At 40.1% G+C, this 21,289-nt stretch overlaps 1 protein-coding gene across 5 annotated transcripts in view; it reads right to left on the bottom strand.

Moving 5' to 3' along the window:
• Positions 1–17,676, bottom strand: part of GALNT13 (polypeptide N-acetylgalactosaminyltransferase 13) — a 574,171-nt gene extending 556,495 nt beyond the window's left edge. For 4 of the 5 annotated variants that reach the window (XM_057551815.1, XM_057551817.1, XM_057551813.1 and 1 more), the window contains exon 1: positions 17,324–17,401. The gene's annotated coding sequence lies outside the window, so the exon portion shown is untranslated. Of the gene's footprint in view, positions 1–17,323; positions 17,402–17,450 lie in introns of those variants that run through there. The other variant, XM_057551814.1, reaches the window with a different exon arrangement.
• Between the last annotated feature and the right edge of the window lie 3,613 nt (positions 17,677–21,289).

Below are 21,289 nucleotides of genomic sequence, written 5' to 3'. Positions count from 1 at the left end.
GTCTGTCTCTGTCTCTGCCTCAGTCCCTCTCTCTTTCTGTCAATCTCTTTATTTCTATCTATCTATAGAAAGCTATTACAATTTTCTTTTGGTTTGTTGAATTGATATTCGTAGTTAAAAGATGCTAAAGCACACATGCATGCACACACACACACACAGAGAAATCTAACAACCAGCAGGTTAGACATTTCTTATGGGACCCATCTGTGTTCTCACATTCATTAGGAATAGCTAGCATCTTTAAAGCAACTATTTCTGATTAGCTACAAAATTAAAGTGTTAGTCCAAATAATAAGAAGCAGTGAGAACTTCCAGAGCAGCTGCCGATCTAAGATGGCAATATCCCCACATCTGTGCAATGTTGAAATGGCCATCCTTCATCTATCAATTCCTCTGTGAATCTGCAGACACATCAGGTAATCAGAATAACTGGTATAATTTAATAACGCAGAGGACTATAAAATTTACCGTCTCTATATGGAAACCACTACAAAATGTTGTTTAAAATTATTGTTTAGTACTATTTAAATGTTCAGGAAAACAGAGGTGGAATGGACATAAAATCTTCTAGAGAATCATTCAGTAAGGCTTTGTATTTTTACATCAGCAAAAATAAAAGTTATTTTTTTAATTATAAGAAAATAAGACCTAGAAAATTTATAGTTCATTTCATTCTCAAAGAAAATGATAGACCTACATTTGCAAAATAAATAAACACTAGAACATAGAGTCATACTAGGTTTTTTTTTTTTTTTTTTACCAGTTGCATCATTTCAAAGATGAGGAAACGGAGATCCAAAGAACTTCAATGACACGCTACAGAATTTAGTAATGGTTTTACCAGGACTAGAATCCAATTCTCTCCTCTTAGTCCCATAATCTTTATCATACTGTAAGGGAAGACTGCTACTGTGTTTAGTAACAGAAGTTCCAAGGATTTATATTTCTTTATACAGAGGAGCCCCCTCCCCGAACCCCAACCTGTTTCTTTCCTCAGAGGGAATCACCTTTAATTGTTTATTAGTTCCACAACAAAAAGCTTAAATTCAAATGTCTTTATGGACCAGGGGGATTCAACAGAGAGTGACTGGAATCTCTGGAAATCTGGTACAGATTTAGTACAGACACACCTAAAGAAACCATATTTTTTTAAAAAATCAAGTTAAAACATACTTTGACCAAACAAATAGACCCAGAGTATTTTAGACATTATCTAAATTATCTCACATACCACACTCCACATTTCTCCATACTCTTCCTATTAATATAGTCAATTATTCCTTCTCTTAGTTTTCTTTGGAATTTTGAGTTGCAAATCATCTTCCTTCATAAATTTGAGAATTATTCTATTAATTTTTAAAACATGTTCTGACTTTATTTTTTTTTGTTTTCTTACAATCAGAACTCCAATTAGCAGGAAGTCACACTTCAGGGAGATTCAGTGACTCATCTTTCTCATCTTTTTGTTCTTTTTCTTTGCACTGTTGAGAGACTTTCTGTATTTGAAATTACAAACGTCCCTTAAAACTACTGATTGAAAATCTTTAATTTCCAACAGTTTTTCTCGTTTAGTTTTTGTCTCTTCCCTATCATCTTCTTGTTTTATGAATGTAATATTTTCTTGAATCTCTTAAAAATTTTTCATTTTTTGGTCTCTTTTATGATTTTTTTTAAACGATCTGTACCATGCAAGGTCATTTTTTGTCATTGGTTTTCATTTATCTTGGTGTCTCTTCTTTTTCTTTTTTTAACATCTTTATTGGAGTATAATTGCTTTACAATAGTGTGTTAGTTTCTGCTTTATAACAAAGTGAATCAGCTATACATATACATATATCCCCATATCTCCTCCTTCTTGCATCTCCCTCCCTCAAACTCTCCCTATCCCACCCCTCTAGGTGGACACAAAGAAGAGAGCTGATCTCCCGGTGCTATGCGGCTGCTTCCCACTAGCGATCTATTTTATGTTTGGTAGTGTATATATGTCCATGCCACTCTCTCACTTTGTCACAGCTTACCCTTCCCCCTCCCCTTATCCTCAAGTCCATTCTCTATTAGGTCTGTGTCTTTATTCCTGTCTTGCCCCTAGGTTCTTCTTGACCTTTTTTTTTTTTTTTCTTAGATTCCATATATATGTGTTAGTATACGGTATTTGTTTTTTTCTTTCTGACTTACTTCACTCCATATGACAGACTCTAGGTCCATCCACCTCACTACAAATAACTCAATTTCGTTTCTTTTTATGGCTGAGTAATATTCCATTGTATATATGTGCCACATCTTCTTTATCCATTCATCTGTTGATGGACACTTGGGTTGCTTCCATGTCCTGGCTATTGTAAATAGAGCTGCAATGAACATTTTGGTACATGTCCCTTTTTGAATTATGGTTTTCTCAGGGTATATGCCCAGTAGTGGGATTGCTGGGTAGTATGGTAGCTCTATTTTTAGTTTTTTAAGGAACCTCCATACTGTTCTCCATAGTGGCTGTATCAATGTACATTCCCACCAACAGTGCAAGAGTGTTCCCTTTCCTCCACACCCTCTCCAGCATTTATTGTTTCTAGATTTTTTGATGATGGCCATTCAAACCGGTGTGAGATGATACCTCACTGTAGCTTTGATTTGCATTTCTCTAATGATTAATGATGTTGAGCATTCTTTCATGTGTTTGTTGGCAATCTGTATATCTTCTTTGGAGAAATGTCTATTTAGGTCTTCTGCCCATTTTTGGATTGGGTTGTTTGTTTTTTTGATATTGAGCTGCATGAGCTGCTTGTAAATTTTGGAGATTAATCCTTTGTCAGTTGCTTCATTTGCAAATATTTCCTCCCATTCTGAGGGTTGTCTTTTCCTCTCGTTTCTGGTTTCCTTTGCTGTGCAAAAGCTTTTAAGTTTCATTAGGTCCCATTTGTTTATTTTTGTTTTTATTTCCATTTCTCTAGGAGGTGGATCAAAAAGGATCTTGCTGTGATTTATGTCATAGAGTGTTCTGCCTATGTTTGCCTCTAAGAGTTTGATAGTGTCTGGCCTTACATTTAGGTCTCTAATCCATTTTGAGTTTATTTTTGTGTATGGTGTTAGGGAGTGTTCTAATTTCATACTTTACATGTAACTGTCCAGTTTTCCCAGCACCACTTATACAAGAGGCTGTCTTTTCTCCACTGTATATTCTTGCCTCCTTTATCAAAGATAAGATGACCATATGTGCGTGGGTTTATCTCTGAGTTTTCTATTCTGTTCCATTGATCTATATTTCTGTTTTTGTGCCAGTACCATAATGTCTTGATTACTGTAGTTTTGTGGTATAGTCTGAAGTCAGGGAGCCTGATTCCCCCAGCTTGGTTTTTCTTTCTCAAGATTGCTTTGGCTATTTGGGGTCTTTTGTGTTTCCATACAAATTGCGAAATTTTTTGTTCTAGTTCTGTGAAAAATGCCAGTGGTAGTTTGATAGGGGTTGCATTGAATCTGTAGATTGCTTTGGGTAGTAGAGTCATTTTCACAATGTTGATTCTTCCAATCCAAGAACATAGTATACTCTCCATCTATTTGTATCACCTTTAATTTCTTTCATCAGTGTCTTATAGTTTTCTGCATACAGATCTTTTGTCTCCTTAGGTAGGTTTATTCCTAGATATTTTATTCTTTTTGTTGCAGTGGTAAATGGGAGTGTTTTCTTAATTTCACTTTCAGATTTTTCATCATTAGTGTATAGGAATGCAAGAGATTTCTGTGCATTAATTTGGTTTCCTGCTACTTTACCAAATTCATTGATTAGCTCTAGGAGTTTTCTGGTAGCATCTTTAGGATTCTCTATGTATAGTATCATGTCATCTGCAAACAGTGACAGTTTTACTTCTTCTTTTCCGATTTGGATTCCTTTTATTTCTTTTTCTTTTCTGATTGCTCTGGCTGTGGCTAAAACTTCCAAAACTATGTTGAATAATAGTGGTGAGAGTGGGCGACCTTGTCTTGTTCCTGATCTTAGTGGAAATGGTTTCAGTTTTTCACCATTGAGGACGATGCTGGCTGTGGGTTTGTCATATATGGCCTTTATTATGTTGAGGAAAGTTCCCTCTATGCCTACTTTCTGGAAGGTTTTTATCATAAATGGGTGTTGAATTTTGTCTAAAGCTTTCTCTGCATCTATTGAGATGATCTTATGGTTCTTCTCCTTCAATGTGTTAATATGGTGTATCACACTGATTGATTTGCGTATATTGAAGAAACCTTGCATTCCTGGAATAAACCCCACTTCATCATGGTGTATGATCCTTTTAATGGGCTGTTGGATTCTGTTTGTTAGTATTTTGTTGAGGATTTCTGCATCTATGTTTATCAGTGATATTGGACAGTAGTTTTCTTTCTTTGTGACATCTTTGTCTGGTTTTGGTATCAGGGTGATGGTGGCCTCATAGAATGAGTTTGGGAGTGTTCCTCCCTCTGCTATATTTTGGAAGAGTTTGAGAAGGATAGGTGTTAGCGCTTCTCTAAATATTTGATAGAATTCACCTGTGAAGCCATCTGGTCCTGGGCTTTTGTTTGTTGGAAAATTTTTAATCACAGTTTCATTTTCAGTGCTTGTGATTGGTCTGTTCATATTTTCTATTTCTTCCTGGTTCAGTTTCGGAAGGTGGTTCATCATTCAATCAAGAATTTGTCCATATCTTCCAGGTTGTCCATTTTATTAGCTAGAGTTGCTTGCAGTAGTCTCTCATGATCCTTTGTTATTTCTGCAGCGTCAGTTGTTACTTCTCCTTTTTCATTTCTAATTCTATTGATTTGAGTCTTCTCCCTTTTTTTCTTGATGAGTCTGGCTAATGGTTTATCAATTTTGTTTATCTTCTCAAAGAACCAACTTTTAGTTTTATTGATCTTTGCTATCGTTTCCTTCATTTCTTTTTCATTTATTTCTGATCTGATCTTTATGATTTCTTTCCTTCTGCTAACTTTGGGGGTTTTATGTTCTTCTTTCTCTAATTGCTTTAGGTGTAAGGTTAGGTTGTTTATTTGAGATGTTTCTTGTTTCTTAAGGTAAGCTTGTATAGCTATAAACTTCCCTCTTAGAACTGCTTTTGCTGCATCCCATAGGTTTTGGGCCATTTTGTTTTCATTGTCATTTGTTTCTAGGTGTCTTTGATTTCCTCTTTGATTTCTTCAGTGATCTCTTCGTTATTAAGTAGTGTGTTGTTTAGCCTCCATGTGTTTCTATTTCTTACAAATTTTTCCCTGTAATTGATATCTAGTCTCATAGCATTGTGGTCGGAAAAGATACTTGATACGATTTCAATTTTCTTTACCAAGGCTTGATTTGTGACCCAAGATATGATCTATCCTGGAGAATGTTCCACAGCTCTCGGGGTTCAGCTTTGGATTTGGACCCGCCTCTGTGTGTAGGTCGCCTGAACGTGTCTGTTCTTCGCTCAGACAGGACGGGGTTAAAGAAGCAGCTGATTCGGGGGCTCTGGCTCCCTCAGGCCGGGGGGAGGGAGGGGTCCGGATGCGGGGTGAGCCTGCAGCGGCAGAGGCCGGCGTGACGTTGCAACAGCCTGAGGGGCGCCATGTGTTCTCCCGGGGAAGTTGTCCCTGGATCACAGGACCCTGGCAGTGGCGGGCTACACAGGCTCCCAGGAGGGGAGGTGTGGAGAGTGACCTGTGCTTGCACACAGGCTTCTTGGTGGCTGCAGCAGCAGCCTTAGCGTCCCATGCCCATCTCTGGGGTCTGCGCTGATCGCCGCTGATCGCACCCGTCTCTGGAGCCCCTTTAAGCGGGGCTCTTAATCCCATCTCCTCGCGCACCAGGAAACAAAGAGGCAAGGAAAAGTCTCTTGCCTCTTCGGCAGCTCCAGACCTTTTCCCGGACTCCCTCCTGGCTAGCCGTGGCGCACTAGCCCCTTCAGGCTGTGTTCATGCCACCAACCCCAGTCCTCACCCTGAGATCCAACCGAAGCCCGAGCCTCAGCTCCCAGCCCCCACCCGCCCCGGTGGGTGAGCAGACAAGCCTCTCGGGCTGGTGAGTGCTGCTCTGCACCGATCCTCCATGTGGGAATCTCTCTGCTTTCCCCTCCACACCCTGTGCTGCGCTCTCCTCCGTAGCTCCGAAGCTTCCCCCTTCCACCCCCAGCAGTCTCCGCCCACGAAGGGGCTTCCTAGTGTGTGGAAACCTTTCCTCCTTCATGGCTCCCTCCCACTGGTGCAGGTCCCATCCCTATTCTTTTGTCTCTGTTTTTTCTTTTTTCTTTTGCGTCTGTTTTTTTCTTTTTTCTTTTATCCTACCCAGGTACTTGGGGAGTTTCTTGCCTTTTGCGAGGTCTGAGGTCTTCTGCCAGCATTCAGTAGGTGTTCTGTAGGAGCTGTTCCACATGTAGATGTATTTCTGATGTATTTGTGGAGAGGAAGGTGATCTCCGTGTCTTACACTTCCACCATCTTGAAGCCAAGGCTCTGTCTCTTTTTCATGTTGCATATTTTTGTTAATTTTTTTTCTTAAATTATTTCTTAAATGTCTGGTGATACTTGGTTGCTGTTTTATATTTAAGAATAAAGGAACAGAAATGGCTGAGCCCTCTGTACTTGAGTGGGTCTTGTTGTTTAGAAGACTTTACTTTAGGGTAAGCCAGCAGCTAATCATTAGGCTTAAAGTCCCTAAGTATCAAAATAAAAGAGAATTTATTCTACCGTTGTAAGATGCATTCCTAATTGCCCTTATTGTCCCTCAGCAGTCCATGTAATTTCATTAGTCTATGTTAAGGGGGATGGTCAGGAGGGGCAGTGAAAAAAATCTTGCTACAAGGATATTTGTGTAGGAAGTAGAATTGGTGAATAGAAGGGTGGCTAGTCCATCTATCCACGTTGATGATTTTGTTTCAGCCCCAGCGTCTCACTTCTGCCCTCTATTTTTCCTGGCACTGTTGAACCTTAAGCCTTTGGGTGCTTGTTTCAGGCAAAAGGGCTCCCTCCTCGCCCCATCTTTGGCAGTTTCCTCTGCCTTGCTTCATTGCATCCAATTTGTAACAGTTTGATATCTTTTTAATGCCTTAATTTAATGCATAAATTAATGAGGTTTCAGGAGGAAGTTTAGATAAAGGTACGCCTCAATCCTTCCTTGTAAAATAAATACTCGCCTGTTTAAAAGCCTTTTCACTGACCTAGAGAAGCTGCCCTTAAAACACCTAAAATGAAGAAAACCCAAGAACAAACGTAATTATTATACTGTTGCACATCACCATAGTCATCATGGCGACACTGCTATTAAGAATCATTCAGACAAGTCTCTGTACTGAAATAAATGCAAACTGCACATCTGCATGTATCTTAGGGTACACACGGTAAAAAGGACTACTGATTTCATGTTTCTGAAATGTTCTTTTTGTGGGCAATAACTCACTAACATTCTCAAAAAAAAAGATGTATTGAAGTTCAAAATTATTTAATGAGATAGTTGCACATATCTTATATTTGTGGAGGTTATTTTTCCCTACAAAAGGAATGGGAATGATGCATACATATTATCCCACTTGAATTAGAATTTTATATAGGTAATAAGAATTTGTGCATTGTAGAAGCAAAATGGGCCTACTGTTGTCTGCAACAGCAAATGAAGTGTCTCATAACCAGCAATTCAACGTGTTAATTCAGCTGCACCATCCAATTACCTACAATTCATCTCAACTTAGTGCACAACAATAAAATTCTTAAAAAATCTGTGACAAAATATATGCTCTAGGTTTAACTCATAGGAAAAATACTATCCCGAAATGGGAGTAGGAGCCACAGAACATAAATTATAAAAATTATCCATCACAATCTATCAATTAATATCACAACGAATTTCTGACATGAAGTCAATAGTCTAGAGTTAATAATGAAATACATATTGGAAATTTTATAAGGAAAATCTGACCAAGGAATGTGAGAACTGTGTGGCCACTGAAATTGGCATCCCCTCAAATAATACAGTGGTCCCTTGGAGCCAGGGCCTGCCAACTGACCACGGGGCCCAAGCACACAATTCTAAAAGCAGACAAAGGTAATGAGATGCGAATTTAGAATCCCCATCCTCCGGTTAAATGACCCAGATGCAAGAGCTAGAGAGTCTGTCTATTACCTACTCAGGGACTAAATGATGAAATGAACAAGAGCTCTTTTTTATTTACATTTTTATATAGAATCAAGAGAACTAATAGATAGTTAGATAGTCCAGGCCTGCTACATGAGGATGTATTAAGCCACAGAAGAAAGGCAACTGAAAGTCGAGAGCATCATGAAGAAGGAAGAAAGGGAAAGAGGAGCGGGAAAAAGATATGGAAGAAAAAGTGTATTGAGAAATGATGAAACACAGTATTTACTTGAGAAGAAAACACAGGGCTGCACTGAAAATCTATAGGATATGAGTGAAATCTGAATTATGAACAGACACAGGCTGGTTTCTAATATTTTTCAGGATGAGGGATGTATAGTCCCATTTGAGACTGAACTATCAAGAGAATTAAAGAAACATGAGTCTTGAGGATTCAAAAAGAGGTGGAATTTGCCATGAGAGAAAGAGAAAAGACTGCAGTACTAAGTGTTAAAACTCAGCTAATCAGTAATCTCATAAACCTCACTTCACTTAAAGAATCTGAAAACCGAACTGTTTTTAAGTAGATTTTTATTTTTTAAAAAAACCAGAGTGACTCATTACTAGGGTATCTAATTCAAATAATTTACACAATCTAACCAAGTATCAGTCAGTCTAAAATAATATTTTTAAGACTGAAGAAACATCATTAAACACTGCAGGAGTGTATTAAACCAAAATAAGTAACAGAAAGTTGCTAAAAATCAACCAAAGGCCAGAAGTAAGGAGAAAAATGTACCTCATCAAAGATTAATACATCAGTTCTTTACAGATTAACAGTGATTACAAATTAATATAGATATTCTATAATATATAAAGCTTACAAAAAACATATTGGAGAAAAAAATCCAGAAGTTTCAGGAGGATTTTTCCAATACTAATATTTATGAAAATATTAGTATTTCCTAATGTAATTTAAACAATTTATGAATAGTACTGCAGGAAAATAAGCTATTTCTTATTAGGTTAGTTACAGATGTAGATCTTAGTTATAGATTGAAGTCTATATATAGAAATCCTACTTATAGATTTTAATTTTTTTTCTTTGGTCTGCATCACTGTGTGTTAACTTGTTTTTTGTTTTCTTTTTTACTGGGGACTGGGGCGGGGAGGGGGGAGGGTGGCCTGCACCTATGAAGAGACAAGAATGAATCTACTTGGAGAAAATCACTCTGATTTTTCCATATTTATTTTATTGTCCCTTTCATAATTAGTTTTCTTTCTTAATCTGGTGCTATGACTTCTAAAAGGTAAATATTTTTTGTTTCCAACTCTACAAATCTGAGTTTGTTGGTCAGATTTTCCTCCTTCACTTTCAAAGGCAAAACTTACTCAAATAGGAAACAAAACATAGAAACACGGGTTCCATTTCCAATTCTGTTGCTTCATACTTTGTGACTTAAAGCAGATCATTTAAATCATTTCATCAAAATGGCATAGTCCGTACCCCGTCACTCATCAGCTTACCCTGGACAACTTACTTAACCTTTATGGGTCTCAATTTCCTTGCCTGTAAAATAGAGGTACTAATAAAACCTACTTTGGAGGGTGGTTATAATTAAATGAATTAATATCTGTAAAGCACTCAGAACAATGTCCAGAACATAGTAGCTTCTATATTTTGTTAAAGAAAAATAATTAAATAAATCTGAAAAATGTACTAGATGTAGTTTGGTTGCTTGTAACCTCACTGTACAACAGTCTCATCTGGAAAAATGTTTATGAAGATAGATCGTTATGGATCCATCCCAGGCAAATGAGAATCTGTATCAGTAGGATCTGATAACCTGTATTAAAACAAGCAAACAAACAAAAATCTCTTGAGGTAATTTCAGTTTCCAAAGTGGTTTGTCAGCAGTGACATTATACGATGTCACAGTTCAGTTTAACTACATCTCACACACTCCATCAGCGTCCTTTTCCTCTTCAATGGCCGCAATAGTCACTATCCAAAGCAAGTTGGGATTTAATAGCATCAGCCAGTTTTCCAAGAGCAGAAGTTTAGCTTTGGAATTTTCTTTCTTACCTAAAGCAAAACTGCGTTGTCCTCACCAAGGCAAACAAAGACGTAAAAAAGGAGCAAACTGATCCCTAAAGGCTGGGACATACCGGTTAAAGGGAAGGACAGAATAAGTTCTTAAGACACGCTCCTTCTGTTCTTGCCCAGCATTCATTCTTTATTCAAGGACACAGATTGGCACCATCTTAGTGACAGTGATTTGTGGTACGTGCCACGAAGGAGCAAGTTGCCTCCAATTCTCCAATCCTTTCAAGAAACACTGATGCAATAAACTGAGGCTAGTGTAATTGCTAGCATCCTTCCTAGGTACAAATCTTATTGCCCAAACTGCCAAGTAGAAAGAGAAGGGAACAGCTATAAGGACCAAGTCATGAGTATCACAACCATGCTGGCCTGTGCTGCTTGGGTGCTCGGGATCCACTGGGTAGGCAGTATATCTAGTGGTTCAGACTAAGGAAGTGTTCCCAACCGCAGGCTACAGAATGTGGTGAAATAAATTACCAGACTGTGATGAAATTTTCTTCAGTCTTTGTTAAATTAGAAAAATAAATGCAATGTAGAAAAATGCACAGGGAGCTAAATTTATTCTATTTTAAGAACTATATTTTGAGATTTAGTACTGCCACCTTAGTTGGTGTTACAATGTGCAGTCTTTTATAAAATGATGGTGATAATAGACTTTTAAGAATCATTCTTACCATGCAAAAGAAAATGTTCACATGGAGGTTGATGCTCATTTTTTTTTTTAATTTTATTAGTCAGTGAAAATGTCAGACTGGGAACTATCAGAGCACTGGCTTCAGAGACAGACAGAACTGATGTGATCCCCGGCCCTAATGGTACATATTAGCTGTGTGACTTTGAGCAAGTGACTCCTCATTTATACAATGGGGATAGTAATAACTACTTACAGCTCATACGATTATGAGGATAAAATGTAGTTCAAGCTATTAGATGTTTACTTACTCACAATACAAGTGCAAAGTATGTATCCAATAAATTTTAGTTATTTTATCAGTTTGTAACTCTTCATTTTTAACTCCCTCATAAATAAGTTGAAATGGCTGTAACTTTACATATATTTTTTTCCAAGTATTTATTCCCAGTTTTTTTTCATTAGACTAATGGCAGTACTGCATGTGGGTCTTGATAGTCATGTAAATCTCATCCTCTCTATCTAAAACTAATTATATAACAAAAATCTCAAGAGGAAATTAAGTTATTATTCTTCTGATCGACAATAAGATAATTCTCCCCATATGTCAAAATTCATTTCTTAACCAAAAAAAAGCACTGTGGTTACAATATCAAGGCAATTAATATTAGGCAAGAGACTAAGTTGACATTTACTACAGTCTCTGAGGTGTAATTTAGAAGATTTTGAATGTGCAGGCTGTGCTTTAAATTCTTCTATTTACAGTGGCTACTTAGCACATGTATTATGTTCACCAAAGTGCCAACGAAGAATTTAATCACACTCTTCCTATAATGTTCTACAAGACCTTAAATAAGATTTAAGTGACAATTCAATGTAGTTTAATGTACTAAACAGAGTCCCAATTAATTCTACATCATGTTAAAAATCCTGATATATCTTGGACAGTTCCCATATATCTTAACAGTAAGCACTCCTGAAAAAAAAACAGGAAAGAAGCCTGAGTATTTAATATGGACAGTGTGTTTAATTTTCTCACATAACAGAAAATAGAATCACAAATATGTTCACACCTATGATGGTAACAGTCACTACTTTCCCTACATCCCTCTCAAGCTATGTTGGGAGGATTAACCGTTAATACGGAACAATTTTTAACAATTGATACTTTGCATCTTACTTTAGGTCTATTGTGAAGGGAGGACAATTATAGTAAACATTAAGAGAGAACCTGATAGTTCATGAGGTCTGTAATTATGTGGACATTTGAGTAAAGCTGGGCCCTCAGAGGAAAGTTAGGCTCCAGTAATCTCTTAATAACCTGCAGTAATAACTTTTAAAAATTAAGAATTTCAGCTTCAATAAATAGGTCCCAGATATACTAAAAAAAAAATTGGAAAACTCATAGCTAAAAATGAATTTTAGTTATTGTATTTAAAAGGGACATTAGAATACATATTAATCACACAGAGGTCTTTAGCCACCTGTAATTATTTCTTGGTAATCATCTTGGACCAATTAAACATATTATTATAAATAAACTACCTTGAAAACATACAAATAGATATAAATTTGAATCAAGAAGAAGTATCAAATGAATAAAACCTATTTGATTATACTTTGCTCCCAAAGATAACTGCTTATAATGCCCTCAATGAATGACCAACTACTACTAAATTCATATGTGTATTCATTTTCACAAACTTCTTTGAATTCTCTAAGTACTAAATTTCACAATGGAAAGCTGGACTCTTCAAAAATATATATGCCTGTTTACAACAGAATATTACTCAGCCATAAAAAGGAACGAAATTGGGTCATTTGTAGAGATGTGGCTGGACCTAGAGACTGTCATACTGAGTGAAGTAAGTCAGAAAGAGAGAAACAAATTTTGTATATTAATGCATATATGTGGAATCTAGAAAAATGGTATAGATGATCTTATTTGCAAAGCAGAAGTAGAGACACAGACGTAGAGAACAAATGTATCCATACCAAGGGGGTAAGGGGGGGTGGTGAGAGGAATTGGGAGATTGGGATTGACATACATACACTATTGATACTATGTATAAAATAGGTAACTAATGAGAACCTACTGTATAGCACAGGGAACTCTATTCCATGCTCTGTGGTGACCTAAATGGGAAGGAAATCCAAAAGAGAGGGAATATATGTATACATATAGCTGATTCACTTTGCTGTACAGTAGAAACTAACACGACATTGTAAAGCAACTATACTCCAATAAAAATTAATTTAAAAAAATAAATAAAAACACCACCTAAACCTTGAAAAAAAAATGTATGCCTGTAACTGAATGGCAGAAATACTTAACTAAACAATGTGCTCTAAGATAGAAATTGTAAATAGAAGTCTAATCTGCTAAAATGGTAAATGGTTTATCAAAGCAGACAGTACAGGATCTTTAAATGTGATTTATCTGTTCAAACATATGCTTAGTATATATCTGGTGGAGAGGGCAGGGGGGATATTGAGAAATGTCATCAAATAGACTTCAGAGTCAATATGAGTATAAATATACTTAAGTCTTGATTTGATGCTTCACATGTGTTTATTCTGATGACAGGAAGCATTTAGAACCAAAGCCCAATTAAAATTCTTGAATAATTAGGCATATGGTCACTCAGATTTCAAAGTAGTGGTCCTGCTAGATCTCAATAGGTTTAAGATGTCTACATGTTCCTACTACTGATGGCGACATGAGCCCAAAAACGTGATGTATTAAAAGTCACAATCCAGAATTTGTTGTTTATTGCAAAAGGTGCCTCTTGAAAACAGGATGTTTAATAAGGCAAATTAAAGGACAAAACTATAGGATCTGTTCATTTTCATAAAGCACAATAAACACTTATCAGAGACATGTATTGTTATTTATTTCACATGGTGGGACTTTATTCATACTTTACTCTCAGCCATTTTCTATACTTTTCTTGTTATTCAGAAACACCAATATCTTCTTCATTTTCCTAACTAGAAAGAATAAAAATATTCATTTATTTCATGTTCTCTCACCCTCTTCCTAAAATGCCAAAGTTTTAAAAAGCTGCAAAATCTCTATTACATGGAAATGTTCCTAGTACAACTACCACTTCTAAAAATCAAGGTGGCAAAATGGAAGCACTGTATTTCACTCTGACATAACTTTAACCTGAAAGTAATGTACATTGTTAGAAAGTTAAATGTGTCTCAATATTCTTATCAGTTAGAAATCAGAAGGTAACTCAACCAATATCAGCATGTCCACCTTCACTATGTCTTTGCTATTTTTAAATACAAAAAAAACTGCATAGAGTATGAGTTGATTTATAAGTAATATTTTTAAAGCAAAATTGCCTTGAACATGCTCCTGAACAATACTCATGGTAAATCCCCAACTATTTTAAGAAGTAACTAACATATCATCAAAACAGCAATATTGCAGCACAGGGATTCCTACTAGTACATTGTATCAGGAGGCATTACATTTCCAGGTACTCTGGCAAATTCTCATATACATGTAGTATCACACCTCTCATATATATTTGAAGCAGTAAGGAAACCTATAAATTATTCACGGTAAGTGATTCAGTTTGAAGATCAGTTTATAGCCCCCAAATATTTTAAGCTGATACATCTGTTCTTTATATTAAAAAAGAGAACTTTTCACTTGTTAAAACCACAGGAAAAGGGCTTCCCTGGTGGCGCAGTGGTTGAGAATCTGCCTGCCAATGCAGGGAACACGGGTTCGAGCCCTGGTCTGGGAAGATCCCACATGCCGCGGAGCAACTAGGCCCGTGAGCCACAACTACTGAGCCTGCGCGTCTGGAGCCTGTGCTCTGCAACAAGAGAGGCCGCGATAATGAGAGGCCCGCGCACCGCGATGAAGAGTGGCCCCCGCTTGCCGCAACTAGAGAAAGCCCTCGCACAGAAACGAAGACCCAACACAGCCGAAAATAAATTAATTAATTAATTTAAAAAAAAAAAAAAACCACACACAGGAAAGTATTCACTCGCAAATGATGTCATGCCCTAGTTCACTTTCAGGTAAGAAGGTTGAGAGAGGCCACCCATCAGAGCCTCTAAACTCATTTCTTTAGTTCTGCAGTGACTGTTAAAGAATATCAGTCAAGTTAAACACTTGCCCAGAGGGGCAAATTCAAGCAGCGAATGAGTTAAAACGACACAGAGGACTCACGTTTCAACATCCCTTCTACTAGTCTTCAATTCCCATTCATAAAAGACTAAATGAAACAAAAAAGAGAGGCAGAATTCAAGTTCTCGTATGTAGGCTTATAAGCATAGCTAGGTAACTTCAAAGCCAATAATTAGCTCCATGGTAATCTATCAACCAACAAGTTTCCAGCAAGCATTTACTAGTTTTCCTACATTGTGCTAGGGCCTGCATATCTGAAACAGCACCTGTCCCACTCTGGACACTGGGATCCAGAATTAATCTATACCAGCAGCACTGTGTTTCCTTTGGAAAAGCTTTCTTTTCTTCTCCCCCAAATCTTATCTGAGACACAGTGCCTCTACTTAAGCAAGCAGCTTAAGCCCTGGAATGGGATGAGCATCACAGAAATGGTGAATTAAAAACATTTAACTAAACAAGCAAAAGCAGCCAGGGAAAATTCTCAATGGAGTTGAAGGTGGGCAGGGGCATAAGGAAGAGATGTGAAATCCTGGTTTGTGGTGAATGGTGCAGAGAAATGCACGTTTCTTATGTTCAAAGCCCGCCTTAGGCTGTGAAAATTCTCCAAATCTATCCACCTCTGAAATCACTCAAACGGTTTCAATATTAAGGTTCTAATTCTGCAGGAGAGGAGGAGTTTGCAGAGATCCGGAGAAAGGAAAGATTAGTAATGCAACAGAAAAGTCAAGATGAAGAAAAAGAAAGGATGGGTGAAGGCAAGGAGAATGATCTGGGAAGATGAGAGATCAAAAGTAAGTCACCAATAGGTTGACCTTACTTTGCAATAGTCTCAAACCAGCAGGTTTCTCTAACACTAGAGGGCATGAACGCACACACACACACACACACACACACACACACACACACACACACACGGTGGTGGGGGCAACCCTGAGCAAAGGCAGCCTTCATACAAAGCTGAAGATCTGGGGGCCCCAAGGATGCTCGAAATTTCAGGGGGCTCGGGCAGCCAAGTGTCTTTACCCCTGCAAATAAAATCTTCATGCTGTATTTGTGGGAAGAGTGACCGCGCTCTCTCCCAAGGAAACCGCTCAAGGATTGAGTGTTATGACAGTCGAAAGCAGGCAATCCCCAGTGCTCCTCTCCTCCGTCAGCAACACCTCTGCCTCAGGAAAGCTCCCACCCTTTCCAGGTTAGTTTTCCCTGGATCCCGAAGCTTCTGTGTTTATCTGCCCACTGTCTCCTCCCGTGGCTGCCTGTAAAGGTTGGAGATGTAGGCTCTCCACCTGGAAATTCAACTGATCCTAGTCAAAGAACGGGGTAAGGGGAGGGGCGCCCGCAGCTTTCGCTGTCCAAACCAGCAGCCTCCGTGCGCCCGGGTTCGTGGCAGCGCAGCTCCCTCGGACCCAGGGAGGGCAGGCGGCCCTCGCGACCCTCATTCAGCCCCTCGACTCTATGACAGCCCAGACAAGAGCCCTCTGTTTCCAATCCCCTCGTCCCTTCCGGCCCCGAGAAGGGAGGTCTCTGTACCTGGAGATCTCTGTACCTGGAGGTGCCCAGAAGGCGGGCCGGGGTGTGATCTCCTGGACAAGAAGCCTCGGGATCTGGGAGCTGGTGGTGTTCGGGAGGACCAGGCAGGAGAGGTAAGAGAGGGAGACAGGCAGCGAGAGGCAGAAACAGAAAGAGAAAATACGGCAAGACGGAGAGACAACGGAAGAGACAGAATAACAGGCACACGGGGACATCCCAAGAAAAACAGGGAGAAAGAGAACGAAAAAGGAACAGTGAGACCCGGAGCGGGTGCGGTGAGCCAGAGAAAGAATCAGAGAAAGAAACCGAGTCAGAAACAGACAGAGAGACTGAGAGGCAAAGGAAAGCAGAAATAGAGAGGAAGGCAACCGTCGAGGAAGACACCCGAGACCCAGCGCGTCCCCGGTGTCGGACGGACGGTGTAGAAGCGCCCGCGCACCGCAGCCCCCGGCCGCCCGCAGCTAGTGGGAGAAAGTTGCCGGGGCGGGAAGGCCGAGCCGCCCCCGGCGCCGAGCGCCACCGGAGCGCAGAGGGTGGCCAGCGCCCCTCAGCTCGGCCGGGTAGCGGAGAAAGCAGGGTAGAGGGCGGGCAGCGGTAGAAAGTTCCGCGCCTCTCGGTCCTCCCTCGGCACCTGCAGCAGCGGGAGAGCGCGCTTCGAGAGCCCGGGAGGCCGCCTTACCGGGTTCGCCGGCGCCCCCGCCCCGGGACCGACCCGGGGCGCTCGGCTCTGAGCCCTGCCACCCGCTGCGGGACTTTGCGGCGCCCACCCGGGCACTCTGGGCCGCCCAGAGAGGACTCGCCCCAGACAATCAGAGGAAGAGAGGGGAAGCAAGAGAGAGACGGAGACCTGCTATCGTGGCCAGGGATCCCGCGAAGAGGGAACGGCGGTCCACGCACGGAATTCAGCCTCCGACCCAGACCGGCAGGCGCCAGCCGGCCGCGCCGAGTGCGGGGCGCGCGGAGCCCGCGCTCACCTGGAACCCGCGCCGGCCCGCGAGCGCCGCGCGCAGCCCCGCTTCCCGCCCGCGCCTCTCTCTTCACACTTGCCCGCGAGCAGAGCGAGCCGGCTCCGGCCTCGGCCAGCCCCGGAGAGGCGCCCTCATAGCGCAGCGGCGGGCTGGAGGGGCTCCGCGAGAGCGGGCGCCGAGGCCGAGGAGGCGCAGGAGACCGAGCGAGGGCTCCTAGCACATTGTCACCTCGGCAGAGACACCGCCACCGCCTGGTCACTTCGCCCCCCTCCCCCCTCCCACCCCGGCCCGCTCCCTCCCAGCCCCTCCTCCTCGCGTGGTTCCTCCCCCTCCCGTAGCCACAGCCTGAAGGCCTCTCACGGGGCTAGTATCATTTACGTAACCAGCCCCCCCGGCCCTCCTCCCTCCCGGCTCCCGCTCCTCCCCGGGCTTGGGCGGTGCGCACAGAGCGCGCTCCAGCTGCTTCTGGAGCTGGCGCTCCTGCGATGTGCACAAGTCCCGCGATAGTTGGCAGTCACGGCCCCCAGCTGCAACCGAGGGGTCGGCTCTTTTCCGCCGAGAGCGTCCGGCGACCCCTGGTCGCCCCCGGGCCCCACCGTGAGAAAACAGGCTTGCGTGCACTATGTCGGCCCAGTGCACCAGAGCGCCTCTTAGAGGGGTGCTGGCGTGGGGAGGGGGGGTGCAGGGGCTCGCAGACGGCCCTCGGGGAACGCTCTAGCAACCTCACCCCCGCTATCGGCTCTCCAGTGGAGAGAGGCTGCGGGGAACTTGAGGTTTAGGCGCCCTGAAGCAGAAAGGACAGACAAGAGTTTGACCTCCTGTCCATTACAGTTCGTTTACCCTGCCAGGATCCTAGTGTTCTGGCTAGTGACAGCTGCTGCCACCAAAAGCACTGTAAGAGACTTGGAAACGCAAAGCGCTTCCTTGTGCTCTTGAATTTTTTAGGGAGCGGTAAAGAAAAAAGCGAGGCTTTGAATTCCTTTCTCAGTCAGGAAGACAGGGTCTTTGACACCACACACACACACACACACACACACACACACACACACATGCACACACACAGGCGCCTGAATGCTTGCATTTCAGAGTAAAGTTACTGTGTAGTGTCATAAAAAGTCCATGATACTAAATGAGTTAAAATACATGTAAGGATTTTAGAACAGTGCATGGAACAAGGCACAAATTTAAGACTGAGGTATTATTAGCATTCTGAGACTTGGGACCTATCCCCCACTGCCATGTGGGAGGGACTCTTCCAGGAAATTGGGGTTGCTGAGTTCAAGTCTCTGCTTTGCCATTTATTCACTTTTGACTCTTGGTTAGTTTTGGTTCTTGACTTAGTACAGTTTCAGTTTTCTTATTTGTGAGAGGGGGTAACATAGGGGTCCTTTCCTCCTCTCACAGGGTCACTTCATGTTGTCTTAGCTCCCTCTTTTTAGTTTATGTGGCAAAAGTAGGGGAGGATATGAGACCTACTCCAAAAATATTAAGAGCCATATTGTACAAACATATATTAATTTTAATCTAGTATGTCAATGACATTCTTGATTATATTCATGAAAGGCAATTTTTAGAGATGTTATCTTTATATCCTTTCATGAATCAATTATTATCTAAACTGGTATGAAAATAACTATATTTAATGTTTCCTCCTACACTGTCCATCCTGCCCAACCCCCCGCCCCCATCTCATCAATTAGGGAGCATCTACCAGAGGGCTTTTTGTGCATGTGTGAGGACACAGGGTGCCACTCATAACACCAAGGACACTGGTCTTTTTCTCTATTGCTTGCTTTTGTGAGTTCTGTCATCACATCACTCACCTCTGTATGGCATATTGAGAAAAGTTATGGACCAGCAGGTAAAAGATTGAGCTTCTAATGCTGGCAGAGCCACTTATTAGACATATGTCCTTGAAAAACATATAAGCCCCCATTCTTACATTCTTCATCTCTAAAAAAGATAGCAATAGCATTTTGCAAGCTTTGTAGTAATATTTAACTAAGGCAAGAATCATAAAACTAGTTGGTAAAAGTTATACATGCAGTTAATTATGTAGTCCCAAAGTATCTCCCTGGGAATTATTATCTTTTGCTGTATAGCACACCATTCCCAAACTTAGTGGCTTAAAACAATAAACATCTATAATTTCCAAATTGTTCCGAAAAGCAACAGAAGAGTGCAAACTCCAATGTAGAGCATTTTTCATAGTTCTGCTGACACACATTTACCCAAGGAAGTTACATGGCCAAGCCCAGATTCAAAGGATGAAGTAATATACTCCATGTCTTGATGGGTGAAACTGCAAAATCATATTGCAGAGAAGAATGTACACACAAAGGGGAAGGAAGTACCTGAGGCCATTTGTGTAATCCATAGTTTCTTCTCAATTACAAGGGAAATTTATAAGGAAAAAATATTTCTTATAGTGAATAAATCTGGTAGACATCGTCTTAACCAAGTGATCAAGATTAAAATCACCAATAATGGAATCAGGTGACATTATGAGCCTCATGATGTGATGCACTAAGAAAGACACAATATAATTTATTTAGTATTCCAGACCAAAAAATAAAAGCATAATCAACTATAATCATGAGGAAGCAAAAGACAAACCTAAACAGAGAAACTCCACAAAATATCTGTACTTTTCATATATGACACTGTGATGAAAGTTAAAAAAAAAAAGGCTGAAGAACTGTTATAGACTAAAGGATATTAAAGAGACATGACTACTAAATGCAACATGTAATACAACGTGAATTGAATACTCAACTGGAAAAAATACATAACTATAAAGGACGTTGGAACAATTGGCAAAATATGAATAAACTCTGTAATATCTCATCTCTAGGTCTTTTATCTGTGTTAAATTACAACTACTTTTGTATCAATATTAAATGTCCTAGTTTTGCTAATTATACTGTGATTACTCTAATGAAATATTTTGGAATAAAAAGGGCCTAGTGACTACAGTTTGTTCACAATGATTCAGAAACATCTATAGAGAGAATGATATTAACAGTTGTTAAATTTGGGTGAAGAATATAAGGGAATTCTTTGTAGTAAGTTTGCAACATTTTTTAAGTTTGAATTTATTTATTTATTTTTTATGGTAATTCTCTTTTAAACTTTTCCTACCATTTTCCACAGCAGCTGCACCATTTCACATTCCCACCAACAGTGCACAAAGGTTTCTATTTCTCCACATCCTTGCCAACATTTGCTATATTCTTTCCCTTTTCCTTCCTCCCTTCTTCCCTTCCCCTCCCTTCCTTCCTTCCTCCCTTCCTTCCTTTCTCTTTCCTTCTTTTTCTTTCAAATGAGAGCAGAAACAGTCTGCTTATCTTACAAGAAGGTTAGATGTAATAATTTATGTAAATGAGTATTAAATATAATAAAAATTTATATTGTACTTTGTTTCAAATAGGACACTAAAAATTTATACTTAATCCATAAGGAGTTACTGCAAGTATTTGTTTACATAAATGGGATGACCAACACTGTACAATTAATCAGTTATAAGGCACAGAGTGACTTAGATGGAGAATATACTGAAGATATGAATATGAGTTTATCAGGTACACTTGCTCATCCTGTGGTTAACCAAGAAGGCAAATTACATATACACACATATATATGCTGAAATTAAATTGTCAGGTTTGGGCAAATTATTAGCAGTGAAGGAGTAGGAAAAATGTATTATATAACTCAGAGAGGTTAAGATTGGATGAGTAGGAGAAAGGAGATGCCTAACATTTCTCTGTTAAGAGAATCAGAAAGCAAGAATTTTATTTTCTAAAGTGAAAATCTACTTTAGTGAAATAATACTTCTTTTTTTTTTT

This window comes from Balaenoptera acutorostrata, chromosome 8 (genome assembly GCF_949987535.1).
Source record: "Balaenoptera acutorostrata chromosome 8, mBalAcu1.1, whole genome shotgun sequence".
Classification (NCBI taxonomy): domain Eukaryota; kingdom Metazoa; phylum Chordata; class Mammalia; order Artiodactyla; family Balaenopteridae; genus Balaenoptera; species Balaenoptera acutorostrata.
The sequence above is the reverse complement of the archived record's forward strand: the minus strand, read 5'-3'. Positions and strand labels throughout refer to the sequence as shown.